Raw genomic sequence first — 14153 nt, 5'->3', positions numbered from 1 at the left:
TTCCTGGTTTCTGAAGAACTTCTTTGGTGTTTTGTTTATGAATTTATGAATGAATGAATGAATGAATGTTCAACTTATATATAAGTTATCTTCCATATATATACGTTTATCCTTCATTTCATTTGTCTGCCTGGTTTCCAACCTCTGCTGTGTTTATGTGCTGTGATTACCAGTCTTGCGAATAACGCCGTTAAAAATAACGGCGTTAGGTAACGGCGTCATTTTGTCAGTAACGGGATAATATAATTAATTACTTTTCCTGTCGTTACAACGCCGTTGACGTTACTGGTCATTAAAAGTGGTGCGTTACTATATATTGATATACTAACAGTAATGCGAGCGGACCGCTGTCCAGGCTAGTGAGGAGAAACAGATCTCGACAGATCACGGTTCTCGGTGTAACACCTGTTTAACTTAACAAGTCAGTAAGCGATTGGCTAAGGCAGCGTTATGATAGCCAATCAGAGCCAGTGTTTTTACATGCACGCCGAAGCACACGACACAAACGGAGAAGAGGCAGAAATGGCGAGTCAGGAGCAAGCCGAAGAAAAATTATCATTTTCCAGGTGGCGATATAAACATTATTTTAGAAAATACTTGAAGTTCCTGAATGTCTACCAGACTGGGTATTTGATTTATTTAAATAAGTATAGAGGTTTAATTGTTAAGTTTACTTCTTTTGTGAACAAACCAGTTGTCTCAGGTTGAGAGAATTTAATTTAATTTGATAGATGTAAATGCACTGTACTGTATATAGTGTAACTGTTTACTTTTGCTTCTTTTTTTTCCCAAAGATTTGGGATTTTAAAGGATTTTATCCTGCACTGGTCTGTTGATGTGCAATAAATATCAAAAGTTAAACACCTTTCTGATCTACTCATTTCAACTGACTGTGAAAACTGCTTTTTCAAAAAATCCTTATTCATTGGCATATAACTTTTTTTTTTACTGTAATGCAAATAGTTACTTTCCCTGGTAACGAGTTACTTTTATTATAGAGTAATTCAGTTACTAACTCAGTTACTTTTTTGAACAAGTAGTGAGTAACTATAACTAATTACTTTTTTAAAGTAACGTTCCCAACACTGGTGATTACTGGACCTCCCTGATTAAACGTTCCTTCTCCTCCATTACATCTTCTCAACTGGTTTGGAGATACTTTACCCTTCTTCAATATTGACTAATAACCATGTTTGAACTCAAACATGTATTTCATTGTTTTTGTACTTCACATTTTTTTATATACTTAATTGTTTCACATTTTTCAAAATGATGATAAACATGAGTCTAAACATTTATTTATAGAATGTCTTAATAAGCAACAAACTAAAGATTGTGTATGTATAATAATCATGGTGTTTACTGCCTGTGACGCCGGGGGCGTCGGGACAGAGGCAGCCGGAGACGTGGGTTGAACAGAAGGTGGTTTATTATCCATGGCAACCAGTAATACTCGTAGTACGCAATGCACGGTAAAGCTCGTAGCGCATATACTGCAGATGCAAGGTAAAGCTCGTAGCGCATACACTGTAGATGCAAGGTAAAGCTCGTAGCGCATACACTGTAGATGCAAGGTAAAGCTCGTAGCGCATACACAGTTGATGCAAGGTGACGCTCGTACACACACGGTAGGGACGTGCTGTCAACCAGAGACGCTCGTGTAGTGGCAATGTGCAGCACTGGACCAGACGACCTGCGGGCTTAAGAAGTGCAAAGTAAACAAGAAACAGGTGCTCAGTATGATGGTGATTGCGACTGTGGGAGTGGCTGCGTGCGCGGGGGTGTGTGCTGGGATCGGCTGCTGGCCGGGTTGCGCGCCCTCTGGTGGCGACCCGGCCCCCTCACCGTGACAGAGCCCTCCCCCAAGGACCCCTCCCGTCGACTCCCACGCGGTCTTCCCCGTCGCCGCGGAGCTGGCCGGTCTGGATGTTCCCTGTGGAAGTCGGCGATAAGGGAGGGGCCTACCACTTGAGAGGCCGGTATCCAGGAGCGCTCCTCCGGTCCGTATCCGACCCAGTCCACCAGGTACTGTAAGCCACCTCTTCTGCGCCTCGAGTCCAGTAACCTCTCCACGAGGTACGCAGGTCCGTCCGACAACTGCAGCGGCGAGGGCGGCCGTGACGTCGAGGCCTCCTCCAATGCACCTGCTCTGTATGGCTTGAGAGCGGACACATGAAATGCACGCGACACACGTCTGTCTTCGGGCAGACTGATGCGGTATGTAACTGGGTTAAGCCGCCTCAAGATGACGTACGGGCCGGCATATCTCTCCCCCAGTTTACCTCTCCTGCCCAGGCGTCCATCTTCGGTGGAGACCCACACCTTATCCCCTACCTGATAAGATAGGGGCAGTCATGGCCTGGCGGTTAGGGAACTGGATTTGTGACCGGAGGGTCGTGGGTTCGATTCCCAGACAGGCCATGACTGAGGTGCCCTTGAGCAAGGCACCTAACCCCAACTGCTCCCTGGGCGCCGGGCTAGGGCTGCCCACCGCTCTGGGCACGTGTGATCCACAGCCCCTAGTAATCACTAGTGTGTGTGTGTGTTCTGACTGCACAGATGGGTTAAAAGCGGAGGACAAATTTCGATTGGGGTGTAAAAATCACAATTGACAAAATATGGCACATTTCATTTCATTTTAAGATGGGGTCTCTCCCCTCCGACGGTCGGCTTTCCGCTTGAATCGCCGAATCGCCTCTCTCAGCCGCTGATGGGTGTCCTCCCACACCCGCTCACTCCTCTTGCACCACTCCTCGACGATGGGCTGGTCTGAGGACGCGGCGTTCCAAGGATAGAGCGGCGGCTGGCGACCGAGCACGCACTCGAACGGTGTCATCCCCGTGCTGGAATGTGTGAGGGAGTTCTGTGCGTACTCGGCCCAGGGCAGAAGGGCGCACCATGTGTCCGCGTGCTCGCTGCAGTACGCGCGCAGGAACTTTCCTACTTCCTGGTTCGCTCGCTCCACCTGTCCGTTAGCCTGCGGATGGTAACCAGAGGTTAGGCTAACCGTGATGTTGAGCTTGGATAGGAACTCCCGCCACACACGCGAGGTGAACTGCGGTCCCCTGTCCGACACGATATCCTCAGGCAGACCGAACTGCCGGAATATGTGCCGAAACAAGAGATCCGCAGTCTCCCAAGCGGTGGGCAGGCCCCGCAGGGGAAGGAAGCGAACCATCTTCGAGAACCGGTCTATTACCACCATGATGACCGTGTTCTCCTCGGACGGGGGGAGGTCCGTGACGAAGTCCAAAGCGATGTGCGTCCATGGTTGCTTAGGTGCAGGGAGAGGGAGGAGCTTACCCGCAGGAGGAGTGTGTGGCACCTTGCACCGCGCACACACCGCGCAGGACGCCACCTGCTGCAGTACGTCCCGGTGCAGCCCCGGCCACCAGTAGCGAGCCCCCAACAACTGAGCCGTCTTTGACACCCCTGGGTGCCCCGTCCCCACTGACGTATGAGCCCAGCTGATGAGGGCACTACGGTGCGCGGGGGGAACGTACTTACGGTGCGGCGGGCAACCTGGATGCGGGTTCGCTGCCTCGATCTCCCGATCGATCTGCCACTCCAAAGCTCCCACGACGCACTCAGGCGTAAGCACCGGCTCCTCGCTTGTCGACTCCGTACTGCCAGGAAAGGACCTAGATAGCGCATCCGCACGCTGGTTCCTCTCTCCTGGCCGGTATGTCACCTGGAACTTGAAACGAGAGAAATACAGAGACCACCTGGCTTGACGGGCGTTCATCCGTTTCGTGGTCCTGATATATTCCAGGTTTTTGTGGTCAGTAAGCACAGTGAATGGATGCTTAGCTCCCTCCAGCCAGTGTCTCCACTCACCGAACGCCTTGCGCATGGCCAACAACTCACGGTCTCCCACCCCGTAGTTACGCTCGGCGGCGGTGAGCTTCCTCGAGTAGAAGGCTATGGGACGGAGAGAGCTATGCTTCTTCGGTCGCTGTGATAGCACCGCGCCTACTCCCACGTTCGACGCGTCTACCTCCACTATAAAGGGACGGTTAGGATCCGGTTGGTGCAGAACCGGCGCGTCGACAAACGCTTGCTTCAGCTGGTTGAACGCTCTCGTAGATCTCTCTGTCCAGCGAAGCTTAACTCCTCCCCCTCTCAGCATGTCAGTAAGGGGCTCTGCGATCTGGCTATATGCGCGAATGAACCGCCTGTAGAAATTCGCGAAGCCCAGAAATCTCTGCAGCTCGCACCGTGTGTGAGGCTGCGTCCATTTCACGACCGCCTCTACCTTCCTGTGCTGCATGTGCACGGAGCCTGGCCTAATGGTGTAACCTAGGAAGTTCACCTCGCTGAGATGGAACTCGCACTTCTCGAGCTTGCAATACAACCGATTGCGCAAGAGCGCGCCCAGAACTGACCGTACATCACGCACATGTTAGTCGTAGGAGGGAGAATAGATCAGGATGTCATCGATATAAGCGACAACGCATCTATTCAAATACTCCCTTAAGACCTCATTAATGAACGCCTGGAAGAACGACGGAGCAGACGCCAAGCCATACGGCAAGACGCGATACTCGTAGTGCCCCGTAGAGGTACTAAACGCCGTCTTCCATTTGAAACGTGTATGAAGAGAAGTCAGATACACCCACTAGATGGGCTATCAGACAATACACGTGTGAGATAGTCTAGACACGGGAGGAGGAGTAAAGGTGGAATAACTCAATCAGCCAAATGTAAAGTCTTAACAATTACAGCCGGCATTTATTTAACCATTACACATTAGAAGGACAACAGTCTTTTCTTACACCAATCACCCTACATTCAGTACCTGGCCTTGGCACGAATGGCGGAGAAAGGAAAAAAAATACCCCAGAGCTCAAAATAACAAAAAAAAGAAAAGAGGAATCTCTATACAACTACCCGGGTAGTATAGGTTATGTACTCAAGCTTATCTGTCCTGAAGGAGCAAGGAAGTGTCCACTGTGGAGTGTGAGGGCGCTCAGCACGTCCTTGGCGTAGGGTTCTCGACGGCAGCTCCACATGCAGTCGACCTAGCTTCTTCAGGCTTACAAAAAAACCAACCTGCATAAGCAGGATAATATCAGATAAATTCTCTAAATAAAATAACATCAGATCTGAAAATTATCGTATCTGTAATCCGCAACATTCAACAGTTCTCGGGCATTTACACAGTGCTATATCGACTGGAGCCTAGCTCGCCGCTAGCTAACGCTAGCACATTGCATGCCCATTCATCACCGCATTCCGTCGCAATTCTCACTTCACACATACAGTCACATTTTTCCTCCCGGTTGGTTTTAAAGAACAACTCTATATAATGCAAACAATTATCATTCATTGTGAATGTACAATTTAGCATAACCACCGCTAGTGAATTACACCATTCAAATAACATAGAGAACATTGAACACTCACCGGGGAATACAACTGAAAAGGGTCTTGATAATCTCTCAATTCCCAATACTTCTTGCAATTTTATGTTGTATAAAGAAACAATTAACATTTCTTTAACATCAATGTGAAAATATCCATTAACTTTTCCTTAACTTTTCTCTTCTCCGTCGTTCACAGTATCAGCGACACAACGTGCTACCGCTTCTTCTCTCAATCTCTATTTTTTTAGGAAATATAGCGATAGTGAACAAATAAACCACCTACTGGTTGAAACTAGTACTGCATCGTGATATTTTAAAATGAAAATAATCAGCGTGTTTAACTTAGGCGGGTTACACATTCATCACCCTCGCATACGCGAATGAGGTTGTAGGCGCTGCGCAGATCTAATTTAGTGAAAACTTTAGCCTTCCTTAACTGCTCCAGCGCCGACGGCACTAGAGGCAGCGGGTAGGCAAAGTTCACTAAGAGGGAATTGAGCCCTCGGTAATCTACGCATGGCCTCAGCCCACCGTCTTTCTTCTTTACGAAGAAGACGCTGGCTGAGGCGGGAGAGGTAGAGGGAGTAATATAGCCCTGAGCGAGAGCCTCCTTAACATACTGAGCCATGACCCGCTCCTCTTCCTGAGAAAGTGGATAGACTCGACCGCGCGGTGGCGTAGTACCTGCCTTGAGTGTGATGTGACAGTCCCAGGGTCGGTGAGGTGGTAACTGGGTCGCCTTGGCAGCGCTGAACACCTCCGCTAGATCACGGTACGGAGCGGGAATGACTGGAGTGGAGCTGATGTTTGGGCTCTCAACGCTGGTGGATTGCGCGAACACACGGGAGGGAGACCGGGTGCCCTGTAGGGGCGCTACCCACTTCAGCAGCTTACCCGTGGACCAGTCGATAACGGGGTTGTGGAGTTTAAACCAAGGGAGACCTAATGTGATGTAATAGCGTGTGGAAGGGAGTACAAAAAAACTGATCTGTTCCCTTAGGCCCTGAACGTGTATGGTGACTGGTGCAGTGCGGTGAGAAATAAAACCCCCGCCCACAGGTCGCCCGTCCAGTGCATGCACGCGTCTCGGCTCCTCGAGTCTGATCAGGGGCACCCTCAGCTGCTCGGCGACGCTCCTCCGCATCAGGTTCCCCGAGGCTCCCGTATCCACTAAGGCAAACACAGATAAGGACATCGCCCCGTAAGACACTGACGCTTCCCACGTTAAGAGACCTTTCATTAGAGCGATACTCACCCTAGCCCGCCCCCTCCTTGGACCAGCGGTACGAGTGAGGGGGGGGGCGGCAGCACCCATCTCCATGGGCTCGGCGGGCGTGGTCTCACGGGGCGGTGTGTGCACGGGAGCCTGCGGGGTAGGAGGAAGCACCGCTCCTCTGCCTCGCTCCTGCAGCAACCTGTCCATGGTTATGGCCAGGTGCACCATCTGATTCAGGTCCTGTCCCTCGGGCCGACAGCTCAGCTCTGCCCTCAGGTCGGGCTTCAACCCCGCCAGGAAGACGTCTGTTTGAGCCGCTTCTCCCCAACCAGTCCTGGCGGCCAGGGTCCGGAACTCCAGAGCGTAGTCTGCGGCACTTCGGCTTCCCTGCCGTAGTTTTAACAGGCTCTGGCCGCAGACCCTCCCATGGCTGGGGTGGTTGAAGACCGCCCGCAGCTCGCAAACGAACTGATCATAACTGCGGGTACAGGGCTTCTCCGCGCTGATCTGGGCTGCTCCCCAGTCCAGTGCCTTGCCCTGTAACCGGTTTACCATGAAGCCAACTTTCTCCTTCTCCTCCAGGTGAGGCATGCTGGTAAAATAGAGCTGGCACTGGACCAGGAAGCCCTCACAGCGCTCCGGGTCCCCGTTATAGGGCTCGGGTGGAGGAATCGGCGTTCTGGGCGTCGGAGGGCGCGCAGTTGCCTGTACCGTCAGAGCCTGGATGCAGGTCGTCAGGGTATTCACCACTGAGCGGAGCTCCTGGAGCTCCTGCTGTTGTCTGCCCAGGATGATGCCTTGATGGGCCAACACCTCTATGGCAGAGGCGCCCTCGCCTCCGGCTGCTCCAGGCTGCACATTCTGTGACGCCGGGGGCGTCGGGACAGAGGCAGCCGGAGACGTGGGTTGAACAGAAGGTGGTTTATTATCCATGGCAACCAGTAATACTCGTAGTACGCAATGCACGGTAAAGCTCGTAGCGCATATACTGCAGATGCAAGGTAAAGCTCGTAGCGCATACACTGTAGATGCAAGGTAAAGCTCGTAGCGCATACACTGTAGATGCAAGGTAAAGCTCGTAGCGCATACACAGTTGATGCAAGGTGACGCTCGTACACACACACGGTAGGGACGTGCTGTCAACCAGAGACGCTCGTGTAGTGGCAATGTGCAGCACTGGACCAGACGACCTGCGGGCTTAAGAAGTGCAAAGTAAACAAGAAACAGGTGCTCAGTATGATGGTGATTGCGACTGTGGGAGTGGCTGCGTGCGCGGGGGTGTGTGCTGGGATCGGCTGCTGGCCGGGTTGCGCGCCCTCTGGTGGCGACCCGGCCCCCTCACCGTGACACTGCCATGTTTTTCAATAACTCCAATAATTTACATTTATAATGTAATGTGTCTAAAGTGTGTGCGGAATAAACAAATTATAAATAAAAGCAAATGAAACCGAACAAGCAAAGTCCCACATCACGTCATGATACAAGATGCTTGTAAAATGAGGCATTTATGAACATGGGAGATCCAAAGACATTATACTGATATGAAAGTGCAGATATCCAGAACAGGCAAAACCAGTACAAATGGGATAAGTAAAGAATCAAGAAACCAGTCCAAAGCCTCAATAAACCAGGAGCAGTGTGTACAGAACCAACCAGAGAGGAGCAGAACAGATCAGTAACTGGAAATAATCAATGGACATGATCAGTATGCATAAAGGAGACATGACAGTCATTCATAATGATGACACTTTATATCCATGTATGTACCTTCGTCAAACACGTAGGTTGTACAGGGAGGAGGAGCCTTTGTAAAGGAATAAATAAGTTGAACTTTGATTGCTCCACCAGATAGATAGATAGATAGATAGATAGATAGATAGATAGATAGATAGATAGATAGATAGATAGATAGATAGATAGATAGATAGATAGATAGTTAGTTAGTTAGTTAGTTAGTTAGTTAGTTAGTTAGTTAGTTAGTGCATGTGATGTGGGGACAGAGACAGCCGGAGACAGAGGCTGTAACCGAAATACTTTATTATCCATCTCAATAAGAACACAAGCACTCAGGCCAATAGGCAGTATAAACACAAAAGTATACTCAATAGTCCAAAACGAGGATCCACAGGTGATCGGCAGCTTCAGTACAGAGCAGGACATCCCACGCCGCTGCAGATGGTTTGTTTTGCACCACACCACAAAGTCCTCAATGATGTGTACAGGGTGAACAGGACTGGAGAGTGGATGGTCCCCTGTGGTGCTCCCATGTTGCTGATCACTGTATCAGAGGAGCCGTCCCTGATCCTGACATGTTGTGGTCTCCCAGTAAGGTAGTCAGTAATCCAGGTGACCAGGTGCATGTCCACCTCCATCTCCATCAGCTTGTCCCTCAGCAGTAGGGGCTGGATGGTGCTGAAGGTGCTGGAGAAGTCAAAGAACATAACCCTCACAGCACCGCTCCCCTTGTCCAGGTGAGAGTGAGCTCTGTGCAGGAGATGGAGGATGGCGTCCTCCACCCCCACCTTCTCCCGGTAGCCAAACTGCAGTGGGTCCTCAGCCTGGTGGACCTGAGGTCTGAGGTGACGCAGCAGCAGCTCCATGGTCTTCATCACGTGGGATGTCAGAGCAAATGGCCTGTAGTCATTCAGCTCCTTCAGGTGTGCCTTCTTGGGAACTGGAATGAGGCATGTTGTCTTCCACGTGTTAGGAACCTTCCCTAGGCGTAGGCTCAGGTTGAAGACATGTTGGAGCAGCAAACCCAGTTGGACAGCACATGCCGTGAGCAGGACAGTCAAACCTGTTGTAGAAGTAGTTAAACTGGTTTTCTCTGTCCACACCTCCATCCACTGAGCTGCTCTTGTTCTTGCACCCTGTGATGGTTTTCATCGCACCCCAGACCTCCTTCACGCTTACATGGCCAGGGTTGCACCACCTGGTGTTGATGAAGAGAGCGAGCCCCCCACCTTTGCGCTTCCCGCTGAGCTTCGGGTCCCTGTCTCGGTGAAACAGCACACTGCACTCCCTGTAGACCTTCTGGTTCTTCACCAGACTAGCCAGCTCATCGGTTTTGTTAGTTAGCGAGCCCCGATACTTCCGCCTCAGCTCCCCCTGGATTATTTGTACAATGCCCCCGCGTCTCCCATGAGACAGACGCTCAGCAATTGTTCCTGGGAATAGACTCGATATTCCTCGCTGCACTCCATACTACGATTAAATATATTCTAATATCCTTAGGATATAAATAAAATGCACACTGGGCGTGCGTAAAAGCCTAGAGACAATAAATAAAGTTTAAAGAAACTCGAGAAAAAACACAAAGACGGAGCTAATGGAAAAAGCAGGGAAACATCCGCTTATATGGTATTTATTCATTACATAGGAGCACAGCGAAACATTTTAAAGTAGATATTTACATAATTATGAGAACATGATTTTAATTTTCAGGGAGGTCTGTGAGGCCCTCCAAAGAAATGCCTCCCCACACCATTACTGACCCACTGCCAATCCGGTCATGCTGGAGGGTGTTGCAGACAGCAGCGCATTCTCCACTGTGTCTCCAGACTCTGTCATGTGCTCTGTGTGAAGCTGCTCTCATCTGTGAAGAGCACAGGGTGCCAATGGTGAATCTGCCAATCTTGGTGTTCTCTGGCAAATGCCAATCACCCTGCACGGTGTTGGGCTGTAAGCACAAGCTCCACTTGTGGACGTCAGGCCCTCATACCACCCTCATGGAGTCTGTTTCAGACAGTTTGAGCAGAAACATGGATATTGGTGGCCTGCTGGAGGTCATTTTGCAGGGCTCTGGCAGTGCTCCTCCTGTTCCTCCTTACACAAAGGAGGAAGTAGTGGTCCTGCTGCTGGGTTGTTGCCCTCCTACGGCCCCCTCCATGTCTCCTGGTATCTGCTCCATGCTCTAGACACTGTGCTGACAGACACAGCAAACCTTCTTGCCACAACTCGTATTGATGTGCCATCCTGGATGAGCTGCACTACCTGGGCAACTTCTGTGGGTTGTAGACACCGCATTATGATACCTCTATGGTGAGAGAACTGACAAAATACCAAAGTGACCAAAACATACCACAGAGAAAAGGTCTGTGGTCACCACCTGAAGAACCACTCCTATATAGGGGGGGTCTTGCTAATTATCATTTCTACCTGTTGTCTGTTCCATTTGCACAACAGCAGGTGAAATTGATTCACAATCATTGTTGCATTCTAACTGAACAGGAGTGAGATTCCCGTAATGTTCTTAAAGTACTTTGTAACCTCGTACTTACGAACATTCTTAAATTTACACTGGTTTCCCAAAAGCCTTCGTAACCCACATCATATTTAAACTTGTTTGTGAACCTACGAGTGGTCTGGCCCTGTTGTAACTCGTTAAGTTGTTCTTAGCGAGTGCAGTTCTGTCTGAAAAACGAAAGAGGCTGCTAATTATCCCTTTATAAATGCTCCGAATTGCACACACGTGTGTACAAACACGAATCCATTAAGTTAAATGTACTTTTGAAAATGTAATTGCGTCCAATAAATTAGACCCAAGGTCTTTAGTTCAATACTGCGCATAAATATACATACTAAATTGAAATTATTGTTTTCATGAAACAAACTATTGAAATTGGTTAAAGTACAACATAGTATTTATTAATATATGCAATTTTCCAGTAGAACAGTTGTAGAATTCAAATAATATATTGTTCCCCAAGCAATGGTTACAAATTGGCCTACTAAGCTTGTTAACTCTTAACCAAATCAAATTCATTCATTAATTACTTACACATAAGTAACCAAGAGGAATGCTGATAATGGTGGTTATGTGGTGAACATGACAGCTATACAAAGAATATTGGTTCTCAACTAAAGACATCGTTAAAGAAGACGCTGTAATCATCATTAACAGGCAGCTCATCTTAACTCAGTTCTGCGTCTAAGGGTGGGTCAACTTGATCTTCGTGATGATGTACTGTGTGACAGATACCACCTGCCTAGGGAGGAGATCATGGCTCTCTTTGGTCTCATACAGGAGGAGTTAACAAGAGGCACCAGAAGAAATGTTGCTTCAATCCCACCATTCAGCTACTGACAGCACTTTTAAAAACTGACAGTTTTTATACCAGTGGTGGATGGCAGCACTCTTGGTGATGTCTACAGTCTAATCAAAGCTGCTGTGTGTAAATGTGTGTGTGCTGTCACTAAAGCTCTTCTGTGACCTGCACCAACATACATCACATTTCCACAAACAAGGGATGCATTGCAAGAAACCAAAATATGTTTTCATGCCATTGCAACAATTCCTGGAATTGTTGGTGTAGTGGATGGCACATTCATCCCCACACACACTCATCCCCACACACACTCATCCCCATACACACACTCATCTACACACACACTCATCCCCATACACACACTCATCTCCCCACACACTCATTCCCACACACACTCATCCCCATACACACTCATCTACACACACACTCATCCCCACACACACTCATCCCTATACACACTCATCCCTATACACACACTCATTCCCACACACACTCATCCCCATACACACTCATCATGATGGTGGTGTTGGTGATGGTGGTGTTGGTGATGGTGGTGGTGGTTGTGATGGTGTTGATGGTGTCAAGTGGCCTGAAGTAACTCTTTAATTTGGTCAAATTCAGTAGTGTGTCAGATGGCAACTGAGGGTGCGTTTGCTGGTGGACATGTGCTGGGTGACAGTGGTTATCCACTCCACTCACATTTACTAACTCCTGTCTTGAACCCCCAGACAGAGACTGAAGAGAACTACAACATGGCACACCGGAGAACACACAGTGTTGTGGAGCGAGCGTTGGGCACTTGGAAAATGAGTTTTCTTTTTTTGTACCCATATGTTTATTAGTTTTCAGGGTTATAACACAACACAGATATACAAAACCGCAGAACACCTGGCAAAAAATAAAGATTGGTATTTACAGAAGATAAATGACAAAAACTGTTTAACCCTTAAGAGAACCTACCCCAGAATCAAACAACCCCCCTCCCGTCCCCACCAAGCAAAAAAGACAACAGCAACAGAAAAGTAATACAATAAAATAAATGAATAAGCAAAAAAATAAAAAATAAATAATAATAATAATAATAATAATAATAATAATTAAAATAAAAATAAAAAATAAAAAAATAAAAAAATACAAAAGGTAGAATTCCAGTTACATGTCTATACTGCAGGTCATTGGACAAACAGATACAACACAAATTTTATATTCCCCTCCATGGGGAGAATAGCTAAGAATATCTGGAACGTCATACCGGGAGGAAGTTCTGGTCATAAAGAACTGATAAAAAGGGTCCCCATGTCTCCTGAAAAGATTGAAGAACCCCAGATTTAAAAGAGCGCATTTTCTCAAGGTAAATGTATCGAATCACCTCATGGAGCCACTGGTTGTGAGTAGGTGGAGAAGATTGCTTCCATTTGAAGAGAATAGTACGTCTGGCAAGCAGTGTGGTAAAAGCCAGGACGCGTCTTTCAGAGACGAGCATATTAGAGGTTTGTGGAATTCCAAATACAGCTGTCAATGGGTTCGGGGGCAGAGGGGTGTTAAAAACTTGGCCTAGTGTATCAAATACTTCCGTCCAAAACAATCCAAGCTGAGGGCAAGACCAAAACATATGGGGATGGTCAGGAAAATGGGTTTTCAGTGCCTTCACAAGTCATCAGGGGGCTTCTGTATTCACCAGCACGGAGCTGTTCCATAATAGTGTATGTGCTATGCTTCATAACATTGCAGTGCAGGCTGGCATACACGTTCCTGGTGAGGACATTGAGGATGATGATGAGTGAGGAGAAGTTCACATTCCTGCAATCTTACCAGGAATTGGGAGTGAAGGACATTATCAGGCTGGCTTGGGAACACGAATGCAAATGATTAGGGCTGTTTTACTGAAAATAAAATACGGGATACAGTTTTTGGGATATGGGTTTTGTGACCCGTGTTTGTGTGTGTTGTTTCTTAGGAAATGAACAGACTCCAAGGAATTCATTGGGTACAAGTTATGCTTTTCAATGTGTTTAATTTGACTCCACTAATTAAATGCTACAATAATTAGGGAGGGAGGAATAAGGAAGGAGGATTTAAATAAATGAATGAGTTTGATTAGCTTTTTCTTTATACATCAGAGATCAGTAACTTCCATTTTCATTCACTATGGTTACATGGCAAAGTATGTTACCTTGTTCAGTGGGTAACATGATTGGCACAGAAATTGAGGGTCTGGATAACTGAAACTCGGCCATTGAGAGTTGTTGAGCAGGTGGAGGTGGGGTAGGTTACACAGGGGATGTAGGTGGAGGTGGGGTAGGTTGCACAGGAGATGCAGGTGGAGGTGGGGTAGGTTAAACAGGGGATACAGGTGGAGGTGGGGTAGGTTACACAGGAGATGCAGGTGGAGGTGGGGTAGGTTACACAGGGGATGCAGGTGGAGGTGGGGTAGGTTAAACAGGGGATACAGGTGGAGGTGGGGTAGTCGGGGTCAATCAGTGGTGTAGTCCTAAAAAAATAATTGAGGGGTCGCGGCGAGTG

Source organism: Brachyhypopomus gauderio, unplaced genomic scaffold (assembly GCF_052324685.1).
Source record: "Brachyhypopomus gauderio isolate BG-103 unplaced genomic scaffold, BGAUD_0.2 sc127, whole genome shotgun sequence".
In the NCBI taxonomy this organism is placed as follows: domain Eukaryota; kingdom Metazoa; phylum Chordata; class Actinopteri; order Gymnotiformes; family Hypopomidae; genus Brachyhypopomus; species Brachyhypopomus gauderio.
Note: the sequence above shows the minus strand (reverse complement) of the source record.